General features: G+C 33.7%; 1 protein-coding gene across 1 annotated transcript in view; it reads left to right on the top strand.

Moving 5' to 3' along the window:
• The first annotated feature begins 5,885 nt into the window (after positions 1 to 5,885).
• The window catches only part of LOC145293114 (inositol polyphosphate multikinase-like), a 42,105-nt gene continuing 25,874 nt past the window's right edge, over positions 5,886 to 22,116 (top strand). The window contains exon 1 of the mRNA XM_080139495.1: positions 5,886 to 6,161. The gene's annotated coding sequence lies outside the window, so the exon portion shown is untranslated. The remainder of the gene's footprint in view (positions 6,162 to 22,116) is intronic.

The following is a 22,116-nucleotide window of genomic DNA, read 5'->3' on the forward strand; positions in this document are numbered from 1 at the left end:
AGTAGTAGGATCCTACCATTTTTCCAGCGACCTTGGCAACAGACTTGATATATGTGTTTCATTTCAGGTCAGGAGTAAAAGTCAATCCCAGAAGCTTATCAAAACATGGAGCCTCTCCTAGATGAGAGCCATCCATTTCAATTGATGCCAGATGGGGATCAAAGCGTTGATGATATAAAGATAGGAGCTTGGTTTTAGATGCATTAAAAGTGATCAGCCACCTCTTCCCCCACTGTACCGTGTGCTCAAATCAGAGGAGAGAGAATCAGAGAGAACTTTGTCATTTACAGCCTTAGATGTGTTGCCATAGATGGTCGTGTCATCAGCATAGATATCAACGAATGATTTAAGTATGTGTTTTGGGAGATCATTGATGTAGATCAGGAAGAGTTGGGCCCAGGATGGACCCCTGAGGGACTCCAGCATTAATACTGAGGGCCTCTGATTTCTGTCCATCAACCATCTTCAGGGGGAATATCATTTTTTACAATTGATTTTTCCAAGTACTCTAACCACTGCGCCATGGGTCCTTGCAGACCAAAAACAAACATTCCCGAATTCGACAAGATACACCTGAAGAAAGTCGGAGGTTACATCGACCATAACGTTGTGAAAATCACACTCAAGGTGAGAACAGTAGTCCGATGAATCCAAATAACATGTAAGTTAAAATTTACAATTAAATTTATTGTTCAACTGAATACTACAAAAAACAATTTTCAAAGTCCTTTGTTCATTAAGGCATTAAATTAAACACAGTTTATTATAGTCATAAATTGCAAAAATGTACATGTCCTTCAAAAGAACGAGTGAAAAAGTAGAAAATGTAGAAAAATAAAAATAAAAACAAACCCGGAATAAACTTGCAGTTTGCATGAAGACTCTTTCAAAGGTAATCTGAAAAGCGAAAATAATCCTTAGAAAGAATCAAATAATTCAAATTAAAATCCAGTTGAGTACAAATTCAATTGGCAAAAATTCAATGCAGCTCAAATTCATTTATTCATTTATTCATTTATTTGGTTGGAATTAAAATATCTATATATTTACTTTATATTTACTAGTATTTATATTAGATTGAAGTTTACCATTACTTATATCAGGTAAACACTGCAAAACACTGCATCTCTTTTGATTTCATTATTATATATACATACATACATACATATCTATATATATATATCTATCTCTCTCTCTCTCTCTCTATATATATATATATATATATATATACATGTTTCATTAAACAGCAGAGATAATTCCTGTTTGTTTTTCTTGCAATCCATTTTTTCCTTTTGGCAGGCCAATGTTCAAACGTTTTGTTCGAGTGTAAAAAGAAATTTGCAATAGTCGTGAACGTTTGTCGATTCCCATGAGTTGTCTTCAGGCGAGTGATGAATTAAAAATTATGTTTCGTGAATTTATTGAAAAAGTCGATTAAAATCCTTTAAAATCATTAAAAGCCCTTAAGTGAGCCTCCCTCTTCATATTGAGCCTGATTAATGGTCGGTTTGTTCATGCCAATAAGTAGGCTTCAATGATTGGGAGGTGAAGATCACAATGTGAGACGGCTAAAATGACGGTGTTTTTGATTAATATGGTTCTAAATTCGTTTTGGCGGGTGTCATGTGTTGCAAGGTATTGGTGAATAGAGCTGTTCAAGGAAGATAGGTGACATGTTAGCCAGTGAGATATACTGGTTCTAGTTATGCCGATGTACGTGTTGTTAAGACAAAAAATGCTGGTCAAATATACTAATATATATCCCTAAAACCTCTGGCCTTGATGCGGGAGAGACAGAAACTTGCTGATATGGTTTCAAATGATCTGAAATAACAGCAAGGTGATACTTGATTCCAAATATTTCTCATATGTTATATCTCTCCTCTTTTAGAAATAGAGTACGATTATGAATATCTCCAGTATCAAATAATACTTATACACTGTGAAATTTACTTTATGTATGAAAACCAAAGAGTGGAAATATAACATATGAGAAATATTTGGAATTAAGTATCTCCTTGCTGTTATTTCAGATCATTTGAAACCATAGCAGTTTTAGTCTCCCCTTCATCAAGGCTAGAGGTTTTGAGGAAATATCAGATATTTTGTAATTCATATGCAAAATAGGAAAACAAATGACTATAATTGAAACATTGGTAAAGGTGCAGTATCTTTCCACCCACGAAAAATCTTTTTAAATTACCAATATTATAGGTTTTCGATGGTGCTGAAAACCAAAATAACAGTAAAAATCCCAGGAAACGAGTAGTTTCCAAGATATGAAGACATTATAAAGTGGTGGATCACTTTTCTATATTAATTTAACGCAAAATGAACATCCACTTTATAGTCAAGGTTGCTATAAAGTGGGTGCTCATTTTACATTAAATTAATGTAAAAAGTGTTCTCCCACTTCTTGAAATGATAATTTGCGATGTTAAGGGCAAATGTCTCATAGCCCACTACATAATTCAGGTCATTACCGTTCCAACGAGCCTTCATTTGTTAAATTCTGATCTGGAGTGGCCAGGATTTCGAACTTATAAAATTGACCCAAAAAGTGGTATATCTATATATGGATATATCTATACTCGTAACAAAATTGAATATTAAAATGCTCATATCTTTGGTTCTATGGGCCGAAATTACATGAAAATTTGCAGACTTTTAGAAGATTATTCTATGCTTAAAATTTTATGACAATTGGTAAAAACGAACCTATACTTTCAAACCAATAAAATATGTCAAAATTAGCATACATAGCAAGGCAGCTTTAGGTTTGCTGCTTTGGGATGAATTTTGCTTTGGATTTTTTTGCTTGGATGTCTCCCCTGTGGCCTTGCCAAGCCACTAATATATATCTATTAAATACCTCCAATGCAAGATATAGATTCAATCTCCCCCCCCCCTCTTTTTTTCTCAATAATATATATTATAATTAGTTAAATCACAACAAAAAGAACAGAATTCTAAAAAATAATTTTGAAAAGATTTAAATAGAATAAAATTCCAATATTCCCCGATATGAAGCTTTAAACATAGATTTTTAAATAAGGTTTTCCAGTTGTTTAAAAATATTTTAATATAATATAAAAAGTGATTATTGGCAATTATAGAACAACAAATTCAACTACAACTTGAAATTATTTTAATTGTTAAAAGTTTTTTATTTCTGAGGAGGTCAACTTGATTTTAGTGCAAAATTTAAATTCCCACGATTTTCTTGTTCCAGTTCAAACTAGGCTGAAAAGCTGCTGACACAGCTCATGATATCAATGATGCATTTGGCCTAGAAACCACTACCAAATGTGTGGCAAGAAATTTCGCAGTGGTGACGAGAGCCTCAAAGATGAAAACGGTCACGGCCGGCCAACTCTGGTTGATACCGAACATTTGAAAGCCTTAACTGAAGTCGATCCTCGCAAAACCACATGAGAAGTTGCTGTGGAACTCGAGGTCATCCACTCAACAGTCGTTTGCCATTTAAAGCAAATAGGGAAGTCAAAAATTGGATAAAATGGATGAATTGAATGATAATAAAAAAAATCGTCATTTTGAGGTGTCTTCTACACTCCTTCTGCACAACAGAAAACCACCCATTTCTCAAGCGGATTATGACGTATAATGAGAAGTAGATCCTCTACGACAACCAGCGATGTTCGGCACAGTAGTTGGATGCTAGAGAAGCTCCACAACACTTCCCGAAGCCGAAATGACATTAAAAAAAAGGTTATGGTGACTATTAGGTGTTCTGCAACCAGTCTTATCCATCACAGCTTCTTGAATCTAGGCGAAACGATTACAGTACTGCCAACAAATTGACAAAATGCACCAGAAGCTTCAACGTATGTGCCCGAGATTGGTCAATATGAAGAGATTAATTTTCCTTCATGACCACACTCGCCTGCATGTTGCTCAACAGACCCCGTAGAAGCTGAACAAATTTGGCTATGAGACTCTGCCTATCACTTTTTCAAACATCTCGACAATTTCCTGCGCAAAAAATGTTTCAAAAGCTGAGATGATGCTGAATCGCCCCTCAATGACTTCATCGCTTCCAGAAATCCGGATTTTTATGCTAATGGGATAAATAAATCTGTTTCTCATTGACAAAAAGGTGTCGATTCTTATGGTTCTTATTTCGATTAATAAAGTTTATTATGAAAGAAGTTATGATCTTTTTAAGTTAAATGTCAAAAAACGACATTATTTTTGCACCAACCTAATAAATTCATTGGTCGCCATCTTGAATATTCTTGTTTACAAGTCACTCCAGCCTCGTTTTCAAAAACAAGTCAACTTAGTCTCGTTATTGTTTTTTGGAGGGGTGGGTATTGGAAAGTCCCGTCGGAGCAAGGGAAGTATTTTTTTTAATTTTAATCTCTCGTTTTTTAGTGAAGATTCAAATGCCCCTTTTTTTGCTCTCATTTATAATTTATTTTTTAAGGAGGGGGGGGGGGCGTGACACTCCCTCTCTCCAAAAAATTAAATTATAAAAAAAAAATAATTTACAAAAAAAATTAACGACACCGGTGTTTGCTGTTTGACTTGTTTTCGAAAACGAGGCCGGATTGACTTGTAAACAACAATATTCAAAATGTTTAGGCCAAAACCACAGTGTAGTATCTGTTCTTATACTGCACTTTACCTTTTCTGTCCTCGGTTAGTAGAGGAGAAATCCTTCATGACTGAGACAATTTTTATTTTTGTTCCCATTCAGAGTGCCTCTTTTTGAGGAGCTGGATTTTCCCTACATTAAAAACTGATCTTGTGTCGAACTGCCTTTGTGGGGAGGCAAATAAATAGGAACAATATTCAAAATGACGACCAGTGAATTTATAAGGAATGCCGGCGACTATTAAATATGATATTCGTAGGAAACATATCTAAAAATCAACTTTTTAATGATAAGTATTCATTTGGTCTTCCATTCCACAAATAACTTCAAATGACTCCTTATGTAATAGTATTCAACATTAAAAAACAACAAAACTTTTTTAAATACCTACACAGATTTTTTTTTTTTTTTTTTTTTTTTTTTTGCGCAATCAAACCTAAACATAAACCCGAAACCGATCGCTCTTAATGTACAAGATCAACAAAAAATTAAATAAATAAAACTAAGTTAGCATCACCATCACCCTCCTCCTCCTCCTCCGTGCTCCTCACAGTAATCATATTTATCAGTGAGGAAAAAAAGGGTGCGGGTCCTCGTTACTTTCTCACAAACACGCACCAACGAATTTGTGCGTGTTTATGTAAACGCGGCGATAACGCCGGGAGCGCAATTAATGGTTTTAATATACGAAACTAAACAAGCACCGCCCCCTTTCTTCCCGTTAGTTTCGTATGGAAAGTTAGAGAAACGAGGCGGTTGTGTCATTTTCCCCAACTTATAGTTTTTATCGTCTACAAAGCAAACGTATACTTCAAGCAATCGCTTTATGAGCAGAAAATATAAAGCGGGAAGCATAAATAAAATTAATCGATTACTAAAGAATATATATTCAAATTTACAAGATAAAATTGTTTACTTTCAAAGCTAAAAAACATTTTTTTAAAGTTCGATTCATATTTCTTCGTTTAATTTAATGAAATTATTTTTTAAACCATAACCCGGATTCATAATGACACCTCATCATGCCACAGCTTTCTTTTTAGTTCTATTATTTTCATTTCTTTAAAAATTTATATATATGTATAATATATATATATATATATATATATATAGTTTACAAATATTTTCATTTCGAAAACTTGTCATTTGGTTTAACAAAATAGAAAACGATTACACTCGCTTTAATAAAATTAAAGAAACGGTAGACGCAAAACTAATTACTTCGCCCGTATTGAGTGCCAAGTAAATTCTGTACATTTTTATGAACGATCATAGGATGCAATTATGGAAATGAATGAATTCGAAATAAAACGGAAAACGCCTAATCTTATCGTCCGTCGTTGTTGTTGACAAGTCGTTGTCGTCGATGTCAACAATAATCACGTTTAGTTGATCGCCTCTTATTTCAACCGCGAACATACAATATTTATACAGATCTTTTTTTTCTTTTTTCTTTTTTTTTTCTTTTTTTTTTTAGCATAAGATTTCAGCTAAATTCAACATTTACATCAAATCTCACCCTACACAGAAAATCTTCGAACGAGTAAGTACCTATATTTTTTTTATTTTTCTTAAAAAAAAAAATAAATAAATAAACAAATAAAAATAAAGATTGTGCACGTTTTCAGCGTCCGGCATTCTCTTTCCAATTATTCGAATTGTAATTTTAGGATTAACTTTCACATTACGATATAAATGTAAAAAATATTCCTGAGAATTTAATTTAATATCTATTCTCTTAAGACATATTTTTTAATATTAGAAAAAAAAAAAAAAAAGGAACTTAAGTCACAGAGAAAGTCCTGGTTCCAATTACTAGCAAGGTCACCCGGCGTTGTCCTGGATTGAATGAGGATTAACGAATATTCCACCCCCCTCATATTTTATTGTCATCGAAATCGGTGAAATCATCACCCATTTTTCGATCTAATCGATTGATTGCCTGCTCTAGTTACGGACCTGCCGCGCTACCTACACACAGTACACACCGTGAGAAAACTTCACATGCCTCAGTGAGGCAATGAGGCATTGCAATTGCCTCACCCACCAGTCATCACAGTGACTTAGTCCACAATACAATGTAGTCTACATTGCACTGCAGAAAATCTACAGTTGATTTTATGAAATTATATATATATATATATATATATATATATATATATATATATATATATATATATATATATATATATATATATAATGGTTTGAATTAAAGTTTAAACTGCAAAATAGCACTTGGTCCGGTCCGCCGGTCCGGCTGTGGTGACTGGTGTGGTGCTCTAAATAGAAGCATTTATTTCGAACGCTCCCCTGTCATATCAAAGAAACTACTGTTGATTTTATGAGCCGGGTCTTTCTGTGTGTGGAGTAATAAAACTGCACACATTGATGCGCTTGTTAAAATCGCCTGTTCCTTCTTTCATCGAATTTGTCGATTATCGATACATATCGAAGACATTCCGATACAAAACTTATCTAGCAAGTTAACGACACATAAAGTACATTTGCGTGAAATTTAAAAAAAAAAATCGTCCCAGCCATTTAGGAATCCATAGGGAACTCTCTCACACACACACACACACACAAAGTTTCTTTTATACACGCACACAGTTCCTTTTATATAATAGAACACACACACACACACACACACACACACACACACACACCGTTCCAAAAGAAAAGCCTCCAGAATGATACCATGAAATCGAACAACCTTTTGTTCTCCGGAATTTTTTTTTTTTTTTTTTTTTTTTTTGTTCTACATAGTCACCGCCATTCTCAACGCACTTTTTGCAGGAATTCAATGACACATCTGCTCTGCTTCTGACGCATGTCCATCCATGACATGGTTTGCTTTTAACTTTAGTCTCACACCGCACGCAACAGAGGTGAAGCTTCCAGGTTTCAGTCATCATAAAAATGTAATTTGCAATCCCCGCTGATCCATTCAGGCGGAATAAAAAAAATAGGAGACATTACTTTTAGAAAAAACACGCATTTTTAGAGGAGGGCATTCTCGTACGGACAGCCGCCCACCGCCCACCCTCGTATATATAATTTGAACCAGGACCCCTGTGGCTTAAGGTACTTTTGTTTGAGGGTGTGTGTGTGTGTGTGTGTGTGTGTGTGTGTGTGTGTGTGTGTGTTTTTGCAAAGAAAAATTTTTTAAAAATCGATAATAAATTAAAACTTTGAATATTTTTACTTTTTTTACTACATCTTAAAATGCAATGCAATTTTAAAATGATAAATAGAAATTTGGGGCTTATTCAGATTGGCACGCATATCGGCAATTAAAATCAATATTAAATATTGAAAAGTCTCTATGATGTACGTACCAGTCACGAAACGAAGATAAAATATTCCCAAAATCACATAATTTGGTGAAGTAGTTTTTTGGGTTTTTTTATTCAAGGAAATCAAATTTTATTCCGTGCCAATGCGGGGGAAAAAAGCAACGTCTTTTGTTTTTGCTTTTAGATAATGTTGGAAACGTAAAATTTAAAACCAAACAATCTCCCAAAAACCCTATTTAGCGACATTACTATATAGTGCCAATCTGAATAAGAACCAAAAATTCTTTAAAAAAGAAAATTTCAGTCGCTGAAGGCATACGCATCTTCAAATTGAGGTGGAGTCCCGAGTTCGACTCCGCCAGTGATAAAAATGGATTTACTTTCTATTTAGATCACATACATTATTTAAAGTGAAATAAGTTTCGGTATTGTTCCCAAACTTACAAAAGGGTGACTATAATAACATTAAAAGCACTAACTGATGAAATAAAGTTGGTGCTAGTAAAGGCACTTGATCCGCGCTATTTTTTAAATCGTATTTCCAAGTTTAATTAAAGTTTTATGATATGTTTTTATTCAATTGTAAGGTTAAAGTATCGAATAGGTACAAAACACCCTCCCCTCCCCATGTTAAGAATGGCTTTTAAATAATAACGTTATTATTTCAGCACGAATCAATAAGTGCATGAGTACCATAAAGTTAATCTCTGAAAGAGAACATTTTTGTTTTTGTTTTTTTGTTTTTTAAGTTATAATGAAAAATAGGAGCTTCTACACTATTAGGACGGAATTTCGGAAATCATGATACTGAATTTCATATGAAACAATAGTATCTACGCATTCCTCATATTTTTAAGATGATTATATCCAAAAATTACGAAAATTGTTCATTAAAGAAAATAAATAATAGAATTTGATGAAAACGATCGTAAGACACAGGAGAGTTCAAAGGGAGGGGGATAATTTTCCGTTTCGATTTAAATAAGATGGCCGCAATTTTTCACCTGCTAACATGATTATGCTGAACTTATTTTGGAATACATTCTATCTAAAGAACTATTTTGCATTTTGGATCAATTTGAGAGGATTTTCATTCAAGCTGAAATATTATGCGCGGTTTGTTTTTATATTAGTTTTTTACATATCCAACATTTTTTTCAATTTAAAAAAAAATTCTTTTGTTTGGCAATTTATAACTACAATAAATTGCGGTTTCACTTAATGCCTTAACTAGCAAATTCTAGCATTGCTACAAATATAATTTGCTGATTTCTTTATGTCCTCTGATGAGAATAATAATAAGAATAGCATTCTTTGAAAGTCTGCGGAATAAAGACTTTGTAAATTGTTTTTTGGAGTATTCAGTTGAACAATAAATTTTGATTGTAAAGTTCAACTTACAGTTTTAATTTTCTTTCTCTTATATATATATATATATATATATATATATATATATATATATATATATATATATATATATATATGAGTTACATTCCAATGATCAATAACAGAATCTGTTCACTATCATGATTTATTTTATTATTTAATTTTTATACTTTCAAATTATTTTACTTATCGTCAAATGCCTACATTTTTTTCACAAGTGCTTTACACGTGTTTCGTTGTAATGATGGCATATATGGTCCATTGTGCCATCAAGCAACTCATCAGAGACAAATATTATTACAGACTGCAACAAATAGACGAAACAAAAAATAGTACCACAATAAGATAGAAACAATATCATTCATTTGTGTGTGTGTGTGTGTGTGTGTGTGTGTGTGTGTGTGTGTGTGTGTGTGTGTGTGTGTGTGTGTGTGTGTTGTCTTTTAGGGGACTATGACTAATCATTCTCTTTTTGCTCCAATCATAATTGCTCTAACAATGCATTTGATTCTAGAAATCTATAGTTTTCATGACAAGAATATTTGAAAGAGTTCCATGAAGATTTTAAAGAGGGTCTTTCCAAAGAATTCTTTTTTCTATCGGCACCCCCTCCTTTACTTTGAGGAATCACAAGAGAAACTGGTGCTAGTGTTTCTATCAACATTTTAAAACTTTCTGCGACCGTGAGACTCCTGGCAAAACCATGAGCCTTGGAAGGTCTGAACTAGCATCTTATCTCTAAGAGAGAAGGTAATAAAACCCATGTCTCCTCGTTTTTAGACTATTTTTCCTTATCATTCAAAATGTGTAACATCTATCACTTGAAGAGATACTTCAAACAAGAAACAAACTAGGTAATCATCATCATGATTATCATCATCACGTTTCTTTCATAGTGGCCTTCATGAGAAATTGGGATGATTATCTATTTTATTTACTACTAGCAGGACCCGTGTACTGGCGTTGCCCGGCACAAAGATGGCACAAAACCAGGATAGATTTGTTAAAAGTACCCTACCCCTTTAAAAACAAAGTAAACTATAATTATCTAGTGCATTATCATAGACCGAGGAAAGCAATAACTAAAGAATGTTAATGAAGACATATTTTAATCAATCCTGAAACTATTGATTCTGGTGTATTTGTAATGAAGAAGAAATCCTTATAGGCTGAGTTGTGTTTTTTTTCTATTTTTATTAAGTAATGGATAAGTTAATACATGAAGCTCTGCTCTAACCTATAACCATTGGTTCTGTTGTCTTTCAGTTAAGAAGAAATGCTTCTAGATTGAGATATATTTGTTTTGTTTTTATGATGAAGTCTATAAATTAAGAAATAAAGCCCCATTAATAAAAAGAAATTCTAGAAAGCATGTTAACCAAGCGTAAAAGCATGGTTCTGGTTATATTCAATGAAGAGAGATCCTTCTAGATTAAAGTATTTTTGTTTTGTTTTATGAAGCAGTCGTTAAGTTAAGGAATGAAGGCCCTTTAATAAAAATAAAAGACAATGCAACAAAAAGCATATTAATCAATCCTATAACCACTGTTGGAGAAGTCCTTCTGTACTGAGGTAGTTTTATCTTTTTTGTTTTTATAAGGTGGTCTATAAGTTAATAAATGAAGCACCACTAAGCATGTTAAGCAAGTTTAAAATCATGATCTGGTAGTTTTCAACAAAGGAGAAATCCTTCTAGACTAAGGTATTTTTGTTTTGCTTTTATGAAGTGGTAGTTAAATTAAGAAATGAAGCCCTGGGAAAAAAAAAAAAAGGCAAGTGTTGAAATTTTTAATAGAGAAATAATTTTTATTTATTTTTTTATTTATACACATTCAACATCTCCTCATTTGGGTCAAGGAACGCATTCCTTGACCGGTAGGTCACATCCATCATCATCATCATCATCATCGGTATAGTTCCCTTTCTAGCAGTCGGCTCCACTCCTACCCTCTGGAGGGGGAGGGAGGAGGAGGAAAGGGCTTTTGCCCATTTTCGTCAGTTCGAACCTAGCCGGCCAAGAAGAAGGACGCTATTCAGCTCCATCAAAAAAGGATTCTTTGACATTAAATTCTTACGGTAAATTCTCTCCTCCTTTAGAGAAAAACGTTTGTTTAGCACTCCATTGGGTGGTATTAAACTGTTAACGTTATTTTATTCTCAGTCATTATAAGACAACTAGGTCTTACGACTGGAAGATAATTACTTATTATTAAAAGACAAGAGTCTTACAACTGGTAAATTATTATTCTCAAAGGATTAACAAAGGAAACAGCCATGTGTTGTGGAGTTCTTTTCTGTAAAGAACAAAATTAATTTCGCCGACAAGACGAGCAGAATATCGCCCCTAGAAAGAAAATCCCCTCTTTGAAAAATTTTTCAACCGAAGTTTCCTTCAGAAAGGAAATCTTCCATAATTCAAGAATTTACCCCGTGTTTGTACACATAAAGCCTACCAAAGCGGCTTTATGGTCTTCTGTTTCTCCCCTTTGAATTAAAAGGCACATGAGCCTTCACAAATGAAATTACTTCTTTCTCCCATTTTAGGTCAAAGAAACTTTTTGTTTGTCCTTTCGGAAAAGAAAAAAAGAACATTTTGTCAAAGAAAGACTGAACATTTCGTTAAAAGGATTGAATTCAAAACAAGGACTGTTTTCTGTTTTTTATACGTTCTTTTCTTTCAGCCTTTCTTGCAAGTAAGGATTGACGTCGTTTTTTTTGTAATTTTTTATATGTATTTTTAAATGTTTCTTAAGGGTTTTTCTTAACCCCAGCCTTGGGAAATAAAGGCAATCGATAACTTTTTGTTTTAATAAACTTGGATCATATTGAACATATTCGGGTCTGTATTTCTTTGCTCATTTCCATTAGTTATTCATTTCCGAGAATTTTGCTTTAAATGCTTTTTTCCCCTTTTTTTTTCTTTCCTTTTTGTTACCATGAAAAACAGATTTTGGTGACGAACCCAAACTTCCGTTAATTTGCCTTTATTTCTCTACAAGCAGCATAAGACATTTTCTTTTAAACCCCGGTATTTTGCCTTTATGTTTCCACGCCTTATGCGTTTACAAGCAGCGTAAGACATTTTCTTTTAAACCCCGGTATTTTGCCTTTATGTTTCCACGCCTAATGCGTTTACAAGCAGCGTAAGACATTTTCTTTTAAACCCCGGTATTTTGCCTTTATGTTTCCACGCCTTATGCGTTTACAAGCAGCATAAGACATTTTCTTTTAAACCCCGGTATTTTGCCTTTATGTTTCCACGCCTAATGCGTTTACAAGCAGCATAAGACATTTTCTTTTAAACCCCGGTATTTTGCCTTTATGTTTCCACGCCTTATGCGTTTACAAGCAGCGTAAGACATTTTCTTTTAAACCCCGGTATTTTGCCTTTATGTTTCCACGCCTTATGCGTTTACAAGCAGCGTAAGACATTTTCTTTTAAACCCCGGTATTTTGCCTTTATGTTTCCACGCCTTATGCGTTTACAAACACCTTAAGACATTTTTTTTAAACCCCGGTATTTTGCCTTTATGTTTCCACGCCTTATGCGTTTACAAGCAGCATAAGACATTTTCTTTTAAACCCCGGTATTTTGCCTTTATGTTTCCACGCCTTATGCGTTTACAAGCAGCGTAAGACATTTTCTTTTAAACCCCGGTATTTTGCCTTTATGTTTCCACGCCTTATGCGTTTACAAACAGCATAAGACATTTTCTTTTAAACCCCGGTATTTTGCCTTTATGTTTCCACACCTTATGCATTTACAAACAGCATAAGACATTTTCTTTTAAATCCCGGTATTTTGCCTTTATGTTTCCACGCCTTATGCGTTTACAAGCAGCATAAGACATTTTCTTTTAAACCCCGGTATTTTGCCTTTATTATTCCACGCCTTATGCGTTTACAAGCAGCATAAGGCATTTTCTTTTAAACCCCGGTATTTTGCCTTTATGTTTCCACGCCTTATGCGTTTACAAGCAGCGTAAGACATTTTCTTTTAAACCCCGGTATTTTGCCTTTATGTTTCCACGCCTTATGCGTTTACAAACAGCATAAGACATTTTCTTTTAAATCCCGGTATTTTGCCTTTATGTTTCCACGCCTTATGCGTTTACAAACAGCATAAGACATTTTCTTTTAAACCCCGGTATTTTGCCTTTATGTTTCCACGCCTTATGCGTTTACAAGCAGCATAAGACATTTTCTTTTAAACCCCGGTATTTTGCCTTTATGTTTCCCCGCCTTATGCGTTTACAAGCAGCGTAAGACATTTTCTTTTAAACCCCGGTATTTTGCCTTTATGTTTCCACGCCTTATGCGTTTACAAGCAGCGTAAGACATTTTCTTTTAAACCCCGGCATTTTGCCTTTATGTTTCCACGCCTTATGCGTTTACAAACACCTTAAGACATTTTTTTTTAAACCCCGGTATTTTGCCTTTATGTTTCCACGCCTTATGCGTTTACAAGCAGCATAAGACATTTTCTTTTAAACCCCGGTATTTTGCCTTTATGTTTCCACGCCTTATGCGTTTACAAGCAGCGTAAGACATTTTCTTTTAAACCCCGGTGTTTTGCCTTTATTATTCCACGCCTTATGCGTTTACAAGCAGCATAAGACATTTTCTTTTAAACCCCGGTATTTTACCTTTATGTTTCCACACCTTATGCATTTACAAACAGCATAAGACATTTTCTTTTAAATCCCGGTATTTTGCCTTCATGTTTCCACGCCTTATGCGTTTACAAGCAGCATAAGACATTTTCTTTTAAACCCCGGTATTTTGCCTTTATTATTCCACGCCTTATGCGTTTACAAGCAGCATAAGGCATTTTCTTTTAAACCCCGGTATTTTGCCTTTATGTTTCCACACCTTATGCGTTTACAAACAGCATAAGACATTTTCTTTTAAACCCCGGTATTTTGCCTTTATGTTTCCACGCCTTATGCGTTTACAAACAGCATAAGACATTTTCTTTTAAACCCCGGTATTTTGCCTTTATGTTTCCACGCCTTATGCGTTTACAAGCAGCATAAGACATTTTCTTTTAAACCCCGGTTTTTTGCCTTTATGTTTCCACGCCTTATGCGTTTACAAACAGCATAAGACATTTTCTTTTAAACCCTGGGTTTTTGCCTTTATGTTTCCCCGCCTTATGCGTTTACAAGCAGCATAAGACATTTTCTTTTAAACCCCGGTTTTCTGCCTTTATGTTTCCCCGCCTTATGCGTTTACAAACAGCATAAGACATTTTCTTCTAAACCTCTACACATTGCATTTATGTTTTCAAACTCTTATGTATTTACGAGATACATAAGACATTTCTCTAAATTTTCTGAATTTTGCTTTTAACCTCTCCTAATATGATGTGTTTCCAACAACGTTGTAGCTTTTAAATTCTCCCGCTATTTCAACTTGTGTGCGTGACGTCAGCACATACCTTGAGACCTCCTCCATTAAGCCTTTACAATAGTCCGTTTTTTTTTCTTACTATTTTAGACTTTCTTAAAATTTAACATTTGGAGCAAGCGCTGTTTTAATTTGATCTGGTTATTGATTGCCTTATTTCCATTTTGTATATTTTTGTATATCATTTTGTAAGCTGTTTTCCATCATTTTTGCCTGGCTGTGCGCCACCTCCCACCTTTATGTGCCTCCTATGTCGCCATTTTGAAATTTTAGGGAATTGAAATTTAAACATTTTTGCTTTGGAGTTTTTTTTCCCCTATAAATTTGCATTTTCCTTTTATTTGTTACTTTAGTGGAACACACGTAACATTTATTGATACAAATTTGAAAATTTATTGATAATTTGAGAATTTAATGTATTATTTAATTTTCTATAATTTTGTTATGTAGAAATTACTTTTTACCTTGTGAGTTAAGCGAGAATTTAATAAGATATTTACCTCCCGATAATTTAGTCATAAACAGCAGGTTCTTAAGATATATTTTGCTCTCCTATAATTTTTTAATTTACGATAAATTTATTTATCAACAATTAAATTATTTTCCCATAGTCATAGTGGGGTTATTATAAAAAGGAAATAGGTTTCCTGGAAGATGTTTTGTAAATTGTATACGTTTATTTCAACAAAGAATTTATTTCTTTGTTAATTCATTTATCCCCAAACCTTAGCGCCTCAGGTTTTAAGAAGAAAGTTTTAAAAGAAATATTTCCTTTTTTTTGTTTTCGCCAATAGTTGGCAGTTGGGTGCTTTTAATTGTTGTAAGTCTACAACGTGGGAATTTGCCCCGGGACTTAGCGTTAATAATTAAATTTAAGTTGTAGTTTTCTTCTGACTTTAGTTTTACCTAACATTGGTTCTGTCCGTAGTTAAAAAAAAAAAGAAAAAAATATTTATGCTGCATTTTTTTTGTTGTGTGTAAAAAAAAAAATCCTTCTGTCCTCAGTCAGAGAAGGAAAAATTGATAGCTTTTATTTTAGGAGAAAAATTAGAAAAATTCTGCTGCACTTTGGCAGTTAATATAAGAAATTTATTTTTGTCCTCAGTCTTGAAGGATAAAATTCCTTCGGAGGTTACTCAATTTGTCCCAATCCAAAGTGCATCCTTGGAATTGGATGTTCTCCTTTCTTAAGACCGACTTTGTGTCCACTTACACCTGAGGGGAATAATTGATAATTTTATTTATACAATTTTAGTGTTTAAAATTATTACTAACGCAAATCTCAGTTTAATGCGGATTTGTTTTAACTTTCTATAAGAGAAAATTTAGGTAGAATTCTATGTGATAGTTATTCGGCTTTAGTTTATATTTATTTCATATTTTTAAAAGCCTCAGCATGTCTTCAAATTCTTCTTACCGTACATTGGTAGAGGAAAGGTCGTTTGCTATGGATGCTATTATTCTCAATCTCAGCTTTATGAGTTCAGACAAAAATTGTCCTAAAGTTCTCTTTCGACAAAATATGACTGAGATTAGAGAAGGCTTAGATACGTTTCTTGACTTGACTGAGCAAGTCTATGCTTGTTTTTCTCCTGAGACTGTGGATATGGAATTTCTAGCGCAGATGCTTCTCGGGTAGATGCATTCCAGAATGGTGTTAGAGAAGCCATGCATTGTTTAGCTAGTGGTAAGCTAGGTGAGTCTATTAGTATCCTGGTGCTCTTTGATACACCGACGATAATGCCGGTCAAGGTTTCCAATCCGGAACCAAAATGCCATGTTGCTGAGATCAACTCTCTAAGTACTGGAGAATTCGGCTTAGTGAGGGTCAGGCCACAGTTAGAAAATTGTGCAGCAATTAAATTTAATCTGCCTAGATTGCAGCTTGCTGTAAATATAGCTAGGAATAATTTAAATTTGTTAGGAATTTTTAAGGACTCCAGTTTCGTTCATAATTTGTTGAGCATGGATCCCTGGAATTTTATGCAATTCATGGAGGAATTTAAGTGGGAATTGGATAGAGGCATTGTGCCTATTATTAAAGGGAAACAGTTAGGGTTTTTTAAGCAGTCCGCTGATAGTCAGGGAAACTGTTTAGATTTGGACACTTGCCAAGATGGGCAAGCTCTGGTATCTGCACGCCTTGATGTGCATGTTATTCCGAAGAACTGCCCCGCTCCTATTTTCGGAGTCAATATGACTGGGTTATTATGGATTAGAGAAATAATTCAGACTTGCCAGTTCTCGTAATTTAAATTCCATAATAAAAGACAGCCATTTTTGATTTTCTTACATAGATTGTCATCTAAGAACATAGAAGATTAATATTTTTCAAAATTTTAATTATGTTTATATTTCGACGTTCCATAGATAGAAGTAAAAAATTAAGCCCCTTTAAATTTTAACCTGATCTAGGTTTTAAACTTTTGTTACGGGAATTTTTTTTTTTCTTTTCTTGTCGGAAGAGTGTTGAAATTTTTGATAGAGAAATAATTTTTATTTATTTTTTTTATTTATACACATTTAACATCTCCGCATTTGGGTCAAGGAACGCATTCCTTGACCGGCAGGTCACTTCCATCATCATCATCATCATCATCTGTATAGTTCCCTTTCTAGCAGTCGACTCCACTCCTACCCTCTGGAGGGGAGGGGGGAGGAAAGGGCTTTTGCCCATTTTCGTCAGTTCGAACCTAGCCGGCCAAGAAGAAGGACGCTATTCGGCTCCGTCGAAAAAGGATTCTTTGATGTTAAATTCTTACGGTAAATTCTCTCTTCCTTTAGAGAAAAACGTTTGTTTAGCACTCCATTGGGAGGTACTAAACTGTTAACGTTATTTTATTCTCAGTCATTATAAGACAACTAGGTCTTACGACTGGAAGATTAATACTTGCTATTAAAAGACAAGAGTCTTACAACTGGTAAATTATTATTCTCAAAGGATTAACAAAGGAAACAGCCATGTGTTGTGGAGTTCTTTTCTGTAAAGAACAAAATTAATTTCGCCGACAAGACGAGCAGAATATCGCCCCTAGAAAGAAAATTCTCTCTTTGTTCTAGGAACTGGAAAGATTTTTCAACCGAAGTTTCCTTCAGAAAGGAAATCTTCCATAATTCAAGAATTTACCCCGTATTTGTACACATAAAGCCTACCAAAGCGGCTTTATGGTCTTCTGTTTCTCCCCTTTTAATTAAAAGGTACCTGAGCCTTCACAAAGGGAAAATACTTCTTTCTCCCATTTTAGGTCAAAGAAACTTTTTGTTTGTCCTTTCGGAAAAGAAAAAAAAAAGAACATTTTGTCAAAGAAAGACTGAACATTTCGTTAAAAGGATTGAATTCAAAACAAGGACTGTTTTCTGTTTTTTATATGTTCTTTTCTTTCAGCCTTTCTTGCAAGTAAGGATTGACGTCGTTTTTTTTTGTAATTTTTTATATGTATTTTTAAATGTTTCTTAAGGGTTTTTCTTAACCCCAGCCTTGGGAAATAAAGGCAATCGATAACTTTTTGTTTTAATAAACTTGGATCATATTGAACATATTCGGGTCTGTATTTCTTTGCTCATTTCCATTAGTTATTCATTTCCGAGAATTTTGCTTTAAATGCTTTTTTCCCATTTTTTTTCTTTCCTTTTTGTTACCATGAAAAACAGATTTTGGTGACAAACCCAAAATTCCGTCACAAGGTTGAGTATTGGCTTACTAGGGACGAGTCACCACAGAAACAATAGTGAAACGTTTTGCAGCAATTTAAAAAAAATGCAAAAATATTCGAAAACGAAACAAAATATTTTTTGCAGCACTTAGTTGTACATATTTTTTTCCTAATTTATTTATTTCGTTTCAGTTCATTTGTTGATGTCTTGTTGAATGATAACCAGGTACGCGTTAATAAACAAAAGAAGAAAAAGAAGTGTAGCAAGTATATCGAAAAGAAGTTTAGTGTTTTAGTGTTTTGTTATTAATTTAGAAAGAAAAAGTATAAAGTATTTAGTTTTATTGCGTTATTTTGTTTCCGTATTCAGCTTTGTTTTGGTGTTTTCGTTCTTAAAGCAACGTTTGTATGTTTTTATTTTTGTGGAAGAGAGTAAGCCAATAGTCAATCATAACAAAGAAAATGATAAACAGGTTATCACCGGAGGAAATAAAAAGGAAAACAACTAACTAACTAACTAACTAACTAACTCTCTCTCTCTCTCTATATATATATATATATATATATATATATATATATATATATATATATATATATATATATATATATATATATATATATATATATATCAATGTAAACAAAGTATATTTAAAGATGGAAAGCATAGGAAATTTAAAAGTAACCACTATGTATGTTGTTTGTTTTAGATGATGCATGAGAAAATTCTGGTAGTTTAAAAAAAAAAAAAAGGAAACAACCGAAGGTGTGTTGTTTGGATGGGTGACGCCATCTTGTTTATTTCATGAAAGTTGTTGAAAATGCCTTATTCTGATATGTTTCTGTTCTAATGAATGGATACGAGCAGTCAATGAAATCGGCCGCAAAGTGTGCAGATGAAAGAACTAATATTGAATGTATAGGAATAAGAACTGAACATCGATGATGCTTGTGTTAATAGTGTTGCCCAATGTAGAAAAGTTCCCGGTTATGCTGGGGAGAGGAAGAGGAGTAAATGATTAGCAAGTGCAAATTGTGCTACCACCATTTAATATGACATTTTGGAATGTGATTCTCCTCGGAAATAATATATGTTAAACAGTTAAAAGCGAATGATAATATGTGCAAAACCTATGACAGTAGTCTGACCAGATTGAATTTATATGTGCTGTCTGCATTTGCAAAGCTATAATGTTCTTCTTTTTGTAATCTTTTTCCTTGTCGTGACGGCATCTCGCATACAGCTCAGTCATTTGTATACAGCTGCATATGTGCATCCTCACTTTGTTACAAGACGCTCTCTGTCAAAAATGACAAGAAAAGTGTGCTTCCTCAGTGTTCGCACTAGATATATCACTAAAATATTCATATAAAATCGGACTTTAATAATTTAATTTTTTATATGTAAATCATTATCATCATTTCTGGTAACAGTTCTGAATTTTTGTGAAGAGGGTTATTTGGATTCATCAGATTTTTTTTCTCATCTTGAGTGTTATTTTTTCAATGTTTCGGTTGACTTTCTTCAGGTGTATCATCTCAAACTCGGGAATCTGGATAGAATTTTGAATAAAACCTTTTATTTAATCCATGGGGGTAGTCAGCCATGACTGAGTAGAAGTCCTAAGCAATTTTCAATTATATTTTTGGGTCGTCCACACTGAGGATTGAACCTTCAATCTCCAGGAATGTAACTTTTACAACTGAATTTCACCAAGTACACTGCACTATGAGTCCTTACAAAACTCAAAATAAAATTGCAAATTACTTAGGTCTTTTACCCATTCATCACAGGCAGGAACTAGAGCATGCTATCATTGTGGATTAAATAAAAGGTTTCATTTGAAACTTCATGCAGATTCCCGAGTTCAACAGAAATATTCCCGAGTTTGGCAAAATACATCGACGAGAACGTTTTGAAACAAGATGAAAACAGTAGTTCAAAGAATCCAAATAATATGAAGAATCAACCCTCATCTCAAAAATTCAGAAACGAAATTACAGTTTAATGATATTAATTCAAAACTTTAGAAATTAAACCCGAATGCTAAGAGGACGTATACGTTTAGATATCTGCCACTTGTTGACTCTTATATGCTATCTGAATTGGTTGACTACAATTTAAACGAGATAAAGAAACTCAAGGTGAGCGGAAATACCCATTTGATACTTGAAAATCAAATCAATAAAAAGAAAAGCAAGGATTTTAGATTCTCAACTTGACAACTGTGCAATTTGAGCAAATTTAATTCCAATTGACAAAACGAGACACAATCCTATGCAACCACTGTTGGCTGTTTAACCACATAAACAATCATTATTATTATTATTATTATTATTATTATTATTATTATTATTATTATTATCATCATCATCAGCTGTAACTGTGAGACTTGAAGTGATATTGTTTACTACTAGTAGGGAGATCCGACGTTGCCCGGGAATGAATGAGGATCAATAAATGTTTCACCCTCCCGTATTTATTGTCATTAAAATTGATAAATCCTTTTCAATCCTTCCTGCAGTTACTTAGTTCACAATGCATTGTAGTCTACATTGCACTGTAGAGAAGTTACTGTTGATTTTATAAAATTATTTTTATATAATGACTTGAAAATGCAAATATCAAGTATCATGGTTCAATTGTGCTTTAAAGAGAAACATTCATTTTGAATGCGCTTCTGTCATATTAAAGAACCTACTGTTGATTTTATATGCTGGGCCTTTCTGTTTGTGCAGCAATAAAACACTTATGATGTTAGATTGCATAAGGCGTTAACTTTAGTAAAAATTGCTTATTCCTTCTTTGATTGGATTTTTGGATTACTTATCGAAAACATATCTAATTATACATAAAATACATTTGCGTGAAATTTTTAAAAAAATCAGCCTAGCCGTTTAGGAGTCGATAGGGAACTCGCGCGCGCGCGTAACGTTCCTTTTTTTTTTATAATAGAAGATATATAAGAGTCATTCCAAAAGTAAAGATTTCTTTGATCGATATTTATTGAAGACATTCTGATACAAAACACTGCCAGGCACATTTGTGTGAAATTTTTAAAAAATCAGCACAGCCGTTTAGGAATCCATAGAGAACGAACTCACCGACACACACAAAAACGAAGTTCCTCTTATATGATAGTAGAGATATGTTTTTTAGAATCAGAAGGCATAAGAAGGCCCAACTCAGACACTGATAAAACGAGACATAATCTTATGCAACTAATCTTAGTTACTTTGACAACCACATCAACAATTTTTGTTTTTTAATTTTTTATTCAATCTGAGGTATGACCTTTTTTTCTTTTTTATGGAAATCGTTTCAAACAAGGCGAGGAAAACAAATGAACATGCTCCAAACAACGAAGGGAAAATGAATGAACACGTATCCAAGGCAATTGCGGAAAACCTAGAGGAAGACCTCCAGTCTGTAGTGGAATGGGGACAAAACTGGATATTCACATTCAATGCTGCCAAGACTAAGCTTCTTTCCTTTAATAACTACAAGAAACCTGTTCAACCTCTAACAATCATGGTTAATAAGATATTATGTGAAAATACTTTAATGTTTAATGTTCACAGGAGACATGAGTTTGGACAGATATATTATGGGCACTGCTAAGGCTGCTGCAAAGAATGTGGGCTCTCTTCACCATGTTAGAAAGTTACTTACACCAAAGAGTATCCTATACCTCTACAAGGCCACCATTCGCCCATGTATGGAGTCTTGTTGCCAAATTTGGACTGGTGCATCTTC

The sequence above is a fragment of the Euprymna scolopes genome, chromosome 14 (assembly GCF_053919585.1).
Source record: "Euprymna scolopes isolate OS-2025 chromosome 14, ASM5391958v1, whole genome shotgun sequence".
NCBI classification, from domain to species: Eukaryota; Metazoa; Mollusca; class Cephalopoda; order Sepiida; family Sepiolidae; genus Euprymna; species Euprymna scolopes.